This window comes from Neltuma alba, unplaced genomic scaffold (genome assembly GCF_004799145.2).
Source record: "Neltuma alba isolate B1F8T4 unplaced genomic scaffold, ASM479914v2 tig00013321_pilon, whole genome shotgun sequence".
Classification (NCBI taxonomy): domain Eukaryota; kingdom Viridiplantae; phylum Streptophyta; class Magnoliopsida; order Fabales; family Fabaceae; genus Neltuma; species Neltuma alba.
In genome coordinates this window covers 26,425-34,708 of record NW_021637595.1, presented here as the reverse complement: position 1 = coordinate 34,708, position 8,284 = coordinate 26,425, and the positions used below count along the sequence as shown (strand labels likewise).

General features: G+C 30.9%; 1 pseudogene; it reads right to left on the bottom strand.

Moving 5' to 3' along the window:
- Positions 1 to 3,123: 3,123 nt before the first annotated feature.
- LOC114736239 (LOB domain-containing protein 19-like) lies at positions 3,124 to 8,284 on the bottom strand (annotated as a pseudogene).

The following is an 8,284-nucleotide window of genomic DNA, read 5'->3' as shown; positions in this document are numbered from 1 at the left end:
AAAAAAAAAGGAGAATTAATAAGAGTAGGTATATACAGATGCGATGAAAGAAAGAAAAAATTAATGAAGAGTCCTGAAGTCATGGTCCCTCGTTATACGAGTAGGCACAATAATGGATAAGTTTTGACCCAAAGTACAATAGTGTGCTCACTAATCAAACCCCAAACCACTATCCCCATCACTCTGATTAAAAAATTAGTTAAAATAAACATGTAAGATTTAATTTTTTTATTCAAAATATCTTTATTTATGGGAAGAGCATAAAAAAAAATTTAAAAAATTATTATAAAAAAAATTAAGAAGGAGAGAGAATGTGTGATAAATAGAGATGATAATTTGAAAAAAAAATGAACATATTGAGTATTAAAATAGATAATAAATACGGTCAAAATAAAAAACTGTGGCACAGATTTAAGATAATTTGCACATATTGTTTCTATTTAGAGATAAAAAGAAAATGGTAATTATTGTTTATAAAAAAAATACAATGAGGTATTTGCTTATTTTCTATAATTAAAAAAAACGTTTTAAAAAAATAAATAAAATAAGAGGGACAGACCATTTAGAGAAAGGAAGAGGACAACAGAATCTGTCAGCAACCCGTAAGTCTTATGTTGACTCAACTTTCACTTTGTGGGCGCGTGCCACTGCTTCACTTGCCCTCCACTTCCTTTCTCTGCTTTCATCACAACTTTTGATTCTCTGCTTTTATGGCTCAATTCTAAATCTTTTTTTTTCAAAAAAAATAAAATCTTAAAACTTGTTTAGAATGAACCTGAAACCTTACTTCTTTTCTTGTGCAAAAAAATAAAAATAAAAATCCTAATTAAATTTTCTTATCGATTCATTGGCTGATTTGATTAACTCCAATTTCCCTCCACATCCTTTCTCTGCTTTCATCAATCAGGTCGGATAACAGGATGATCGTTTGTGCTCATTAGTCAAGCTAGTCCTAGTCTGGTCCATTTTTTGGATACAGATATCTTTTTTTTAATTAAAGAGAATCCTAATTAAAATACCGTTAAGTACTAAATATGAGTACTTTTTTTTAAAAGAGACTCTGATATTGATTTGTCATATATTATAAGAAATTAGTTCCTTCCACTATATTCTATGGGCAATTCTGGTAAGTAGTTAAAACCTTGCATTGGGAGGGCCAAGGCCCAAACTTTCCTCATTTTATCAACTTCAGCGACTTCTTGGTTTTTATAGGTTGAACAAGATATTTTTAAATTATGTCAGATTTGAGACTAATCTTTTTCAAGTCAGAGTTTATGTTTTTTCCCCATCTTGTTAGTTGAACACACTTCTTTTTCAATGATGATAATGAGGTGTTTTTAATATTGCAAATTTATTTTTAATTTAATCTCATAAAATTTAATCATTTTATTTGGTTGCAAATTGTCGGGATATTTTTTTTTTCTCAGTTCTGTTTACACGATGATCATCAATGATTAATAATTAACTAATACGATTGGATGCCTTAACTTAGCCTTAACGGGGACATAAAAATGCTCCCAAATTATTAAGTAACCAAAACTTCCACACGGACATGATCATATTTCGTTGCAAGTTTCAATGGAGATTGATTTAGGGCTCCGATTGAATTTAATACTAGGCCACACCATTCTTTCTCCTTCCTCCGTTGACTTCTTACATTGCTACCAAACATGGCCTAAAAAGTCTGAGGAGGGATACTTTGTTGTTTTGGTTATCTCGAAAGAGCGCATATATATATATATATATATATATATATATTTCATATCTTCTATTAGAGACAATTATCACCGTCAAGTACTAAATATGAACATCTCTTTCATTAGGGATTCGAACTTTGATTTAACACTTTGTTAGGATTAGTTTCTTTTATTAGACCCAACCCCAATTGATAGAGAGCACATATATTTGTCTTTAGGGAGTGTTTGGATAGAATCAAAAATATGGTTTTAAAAGTAATTTTACAGTATACGAAATAAATATATAGAAAAGTTTATTTCAATTTGTGAAAAATGATTTTTACTAACCAAACACCCTCTAATATAAGATCTAGTTGAAGGTTTAATTTGGTGCTACATATAATATTTCAATTTATTTTATCTCTCAAATTTATAATTTTTTTCAAAGTATTCTTATTGATTATATATATTAAGGGGGTTTTTGTCTAATGATAGTCATGATTAAAAATCATATTTTAGAAAAATTAACTCATATTTATTACAAATAACTAATTTAACTATTTTTTTTTTCATATATTCAAATTATTTAAGCCGGTCTGAAAAATTGGCAGTGTTGAAAAGTGAGATGCAGCACTTACAATTAACTAGTGGCCCAAAAGAAAAAAACCTACACTTGAATAAAACCCCAATAACTGCACTGGAGGCCCAACAAGGCCCAGGTCAACAAGGAAGATGATACGCTTGAATCAGGATGTTCATTTTCAACATATGACAACAATTTATCCTCATCTATAGGCCCGGAATTTTATTTGCTTGCATTGTTTCTTTGTTTTTAAAGGAAAATCACCCCAAAAAAAAAAAGCGAAATTACAAAATCACAAATTGGAAACTGTTACAGGACCTTCATATGTTTGACAATAATAGGATTGAAAATAACAACACATTTTTGACAAAAACCTGCTTTGCAATCTCACGAATTTCACTGCATTTTCTTTTTTGGTGATTTCCCCTCTTCATCGAAGCTGAACACCAAAGGTTGGATTTTTTTTTTTATAGATTATGATTTTAAATACCCTCCACCTTTATTTTTTAACACTCTTTCTATTGATCTTTAATATAAATTTTAAAATCATACACAAAATTTGTAATATTTATCAGGAATAATTTTAAGAAATTTAAAATTTTACATTTAATTAATCATAACTACCTTCTTTAATTTAAGAGACAAGGTAGATGAATGTCTTATATTTAGAATCAAATCTAACACCCAACTAATTTTATATTAAGAACAGGAAGGAAGTAGTAGTTCAAATCTTCATGAGAATGATGCCTAACATGCTTCTTAACAAGTAAACAAAAAAATTCTTTACATATTGTGGAGAAGGTTCATTAAAGACATGATAGCCAAAAGGGCATAGCAATTTTATTACATTGCATTACAAGTCAGCCACTTCAAAATAAAAAAGCATATTAATTTCCATTACACATGATAGCCAAAAAGAAGTTGCTTACATCAAAAACAAGTGAAAAGTGAAATGCATTGTCAATCAGATTTCCTTCGTTCCACCCTCTCTCTCTCTCTCCCTCTCTCCCCATTTAGATTTTCTTCTCCCCTTTCACTCTGCATATTTCAATTTCAATTAAAATCTGTCAATAATTAATCAATTATAAATGAGAATGGGTGAAACTGTTAACTAATTACCTTGATACAAAATCTCCGGCTAAAGCTTGGAGATCCCCATCATCATCATCATCATCTTGATGCTGAAGATCACAAGGGTTGAGCAAAGTTGAGAACTGAAATGAATTAGTTGGATCAAAGGCAAACTCATTGGTAGAAGATGAGGTTTGAAGTTGATGAGGTAGAGCTCCGACCCTGCCGCTGGCAGACGCTGCAGTGTTGAAAGACGAGCTTGCACATAAGCTAACTCTGCCTGCAAGTTCATCACCTGCCACCAACAACAATACTTGAATTTGGATTACTTTGAATTCTAGTTTTATAAACTACCAACTACAAACTAGATCTTATCTTAAGATTGAAGGTAGTATTTTAATACATATTGTATTACAATCTTATATTTTTCAAATTGGAGGTAGTCTTTTAATGTGTATTACTTCTACAAATGTGTACGTACAAAATTATCACTGTTTAATCTAATATGTTTAGATGAAAAAAGTTAAATTGAAAATAGATGTAAAGGAAACCATCGTGCTAGTCAAATTATCTCATTTATTACTCTCTAATAATGGGGTCACGAGCCCATGAAAAGAAGAAACAGATTCAATTATTCTGCAATAAAGTTAAAATATTGTTTTAACTCTCAGGAAGAATAACAAAGGTTCCCAAAAAAAAATTAGTTATTAAGACAAATGAGCATTTATTATTTACTATCTCAAAACTTGTCATTACACGCTGATTTGTTATTATTAAACTTTCTAGTAATTATAGTTTTTACTTGAAACTCTGATAATTCTCCTTAACTTTTATGGTTGTCACGTTAAGTATGAGAAGATAACTTTTACTAGTTATTTTTTTTTCTTTTGCTTTTTCTTTCCTTTCTCTTTTCCTTTCTCTTGGTCAGGACCCTAAATATAAACATTGATTCTATCAACTTTACTCATCAAATGCTTGTTAAGATGTCTGTCTAAGGAATTGAAAAGAAGACAAGTCCTTAAAATCCACGATCGAGTTTGTAGTTTAAAGACCAACCCTCTCAATCATGATTAAAATGATCTAATTAAAATATATAAAAAATATTCACACACACATATAACCGTGAAAAGATAATATTCAAATAAAAACATTAACACACAAGTAGATGATCATATATAATATAACAAAATAAAATTATCAAAACACAAATGTCAAACGGTTGGTTTTCCAACTCAAAACAACATTTTACGGTTGGTAACGGGAAGGGGGGGAATCTAACAAGACCAATCTGTCCAAAATTTTAGGCTTTTTAAAAATGATTTTATAATGTATAAAGCAAATATGTAAGAAGAATTTTATCTCAACTTATGTAAAAGCACTATTTTTAAGTGTTTTTAGTGTTCTCCGAACACCCCTATACACGATCCGGATTAGATTTTAATATATACCACGTGTATATCACACTGCAAGTTGCCTGATCTTCTAATTAATAATGTCTGAGGAGTTCAAGTTATACAAAACCATGACTCAGCTGATCTTTATGAACTTTGGTTTTTTTTAATCAGAGATTTTGGAATTATACCTAATTAAAGCTAAGGAATCCATTGGTGCATATGTGCCCAATTATATAAGGTCCCAGGATTCAAGATAATACTGCCATAGTGCAGCGTGCAACTTTTGAATTACTATGTAAATCTCTTTACACACACACATATTGTACTCTCCATGGCTGAGCTTGCCAATTATTGCACTTAAGATTTTAGAATGTACTGCATTCTCTGTAGATTATGCATTAATCCATGTTCAAAGATAAGCTCAAACTTGACATCGAATCAGCATAAGATTATATCATATTTGTATATCAAACCTTATCTACTACGAACGTAAATCCACCAATAACTTTCAAGATTTGGGGGTAACTAAATGTATAAAAAGAGTTTTGTTTTTACTTAGGGGTATCCAAACTCCTCCATGTCTTAGAAAAATGAGTTTTATATTTCATGAATTTCTTTGTTCACTACTACGGGAAAAAGAGATTAAAGAAGTGAGAAAAACAGGTTATTATTATAAGTTTTTTTTTCTAACAGTGATTATAAGTTATGTAATATTATATATAGCAGTTAAAATTTTATGAACCATCACATTAAAAATATACTTTTTTAAGCATCAAATGGCAAGCACCAGTGATTGATCAGCCTTAAACTATTATACACGTAGAACTTCCTTCTCTTTAAAGTTTAAATAGAAAATAAGAAACAGAGAGATTATTATATATAGCAGAATTTAAAAAAAAAAGTCATATCTTTTTCACTTATAATTTTTTTGGGAAGAAATTAAAAAATAGGATAGATAAATTATAGGCTTATTTATATTTGGGTAGGCATGTGGCATTGCGTGCTACAAGCTTTCGGGCTTAAATTTTCAAAAGTGAATAAATAAATAACATAATTTTTCGTTGGAACAAGCACAAACAGTACATTTTAGGTGATTAATCAATTAACTAACTAAATAATAAGTTTATGCATTATTAATTAGTGTTGAAAGTCAAAATTACATATTAGCCCAAATTACAAATATTATTTATTTATTTCTCGAGCAACTAATTAAAGTTGCTTAGTAGCTCCGGCAAGCAAACCTCTATAGTCAGACTCAGACGGCCATTTAGCATATGCCACTTCTCTCTCATAAAAATTATAAATTACATAATTAAATAATTGATTTTTTCCTCAATTAAATAATTCTATTGTAGATAACTAGTAACATGAATTTGCGAATATTTATTAGTCGAAACCCTGATCTTTTTTCCCATGACCCATTGGCTTCAGTCACCCCACTGTTTATAGCAAATCTAGTTTCTGATTTCTAATAAATTTAACAAATTTTGTGTGTGGACTTTAACTATATTAAATCATAAATTAACTTCATTCAATAGTCCTAAATTTGGAAACCCTCAACATGAATTGAAAGGACATAAATAAAAGTCATCAATTATTTGATTTAGTTAATTTTATTGATTATCCATAAACAAACTACTGAAGATCAAATATCGTACAGTATCTAAACAAAATAACAATTTTTAAATCACATTTATAATCAACTAGCACTTAAAATTGTACTCCTCCGATCCTTAATATAGGACTCAATTTTTAAGTTGATTTTGATCCTAAATATAAGACCCATTTCTCATATTTATCAATTTTCTCTAAATTACCCCTATAGATACTCTCTCAACCATAATTAAGTAGAAGATGAAAAGGGGTATTAATAAAGATAATTATGGTGTTTTAGGAAAATGTGTCATTTTTCTTATAATTAACTAATTTACTTAACTTCCTTAATCTAATCAAATTAATTAAATGGGTCTTATGTTAAGGACCGGAGAAGTAATATTTAAAGAAGTGAGTTATAATTATCAATTTATCAATGCCCATATGAAATATCGTTTTTATAGCTTGCAGTAGTATTTAGAATTTACAAAGCACAACTCAATCGTAATAGTAATTTTCAAGTTTTTGAATCCTAGTGAAAAGTTACCTTTTTTTTTTTTTTTTACCTCGGAGAAAAGTTACAAACTTCAGATTTTTTTCCTTCTCATCGCAGTCCTTTAAATGGCATGTTTCTTATAATACAAATGTTACGCAAATAGACAATTAAGAAGTGATAAATAATTAGTACATAAAAAGGGGAGCTTTGAGGTCTAGGAATTAGAAAACCATAGATAGGGGCCACGTTATATAGATAGAGAAGTGGCAGCTTTAATTTCTTAGAGAAGGGTGACCAAAATTGTCAAACCAAACAGTAGTAGTATTACACAAACGTCGTGCATCATGTGAAAACCTTGACCAACCCATTAGCACTTTCCTATACTTTCTCTTCTTGTCTCAAAACTTGAGCTTTAGATTCATTCCAAATGCCCCATGGATTAATTAATTAATTAACCACATGCACTCTCTTCTAGCTTTTCATCACATATTCTTATTTCTTAATTAATTAAATTTAGAGAATATGTGTGTTAACTTATTTCAAATGATTTTAAAGTATATAAAAGGGTTTTGCCCCTCAAAATTTTTTTTTTTAAAAACAAAAATTGATGCTCTTATTTCCCAAACGACCCTCAAGTTCTGTCCTAAAAATGCAAATCCCTCAAAAAAAAAAAAGACAAGCCAAGTACTTACAAGCAAATGAATGGAGAGAAGCCACTTCCTAGCTTTAAGTTTGAGAGACAGAGAGAGAGTCCAAATGAATTTTTTCAAATCATGGTCATTTTATTGGCTTTAGGTTGTTGTTATGAATTAATGAAGAAAAACCCAGTAATATAAGTGGCCAAAGCAAGAGAAACAAGACCCTTTAATTTATGCTTAATTAATATACCAACATATTATCTCAAAGCCAAGCTAAGCAAGATTAGAGAGAGAGAGAGAGAGAGAAATTTGAAGCAAGAGTCATTGAAGGAGATAGATAGAGAGATTATGATATAAAAGTAGCTAGGCAAATTAGTAAGATAATGAAGAAGGTACACGTAACATACCTGTTGTTGAAGGGCGAAGATGTGGGCGACGCAGCCATAGACGGGATCTCGAGCCCTAGAGAGAGCCTCGTAGGAGAGAGTGATGACGGCGTCCAGACGGTGGTGAGGAGGGATTCGCAGCAGAAGCTTGGCGGCGTTGCTGGCTCCGAATACCTTGTGCACTGCCGCGAAGTGAGCCGTGCCTTGATCGGAGTCGAAGTAGGGTGCAAACACGCATCCCCTCACGCATTTTCGTCGAAGGAACTTGCACGCCCCACAAGGCCCTCTCTGACCACCATGATCACCACCATCCCCGCCATTCTTATTATTCTTACTACACCCACAATCCATCTCTCTCTCTCTTTTCTGCAACAGATCGATATGAGGTTGGTGATTGGCTTTTTGATCTTTTCCTTGAACTGGGGTTCAAGTAAGCTTCTCTTTGTT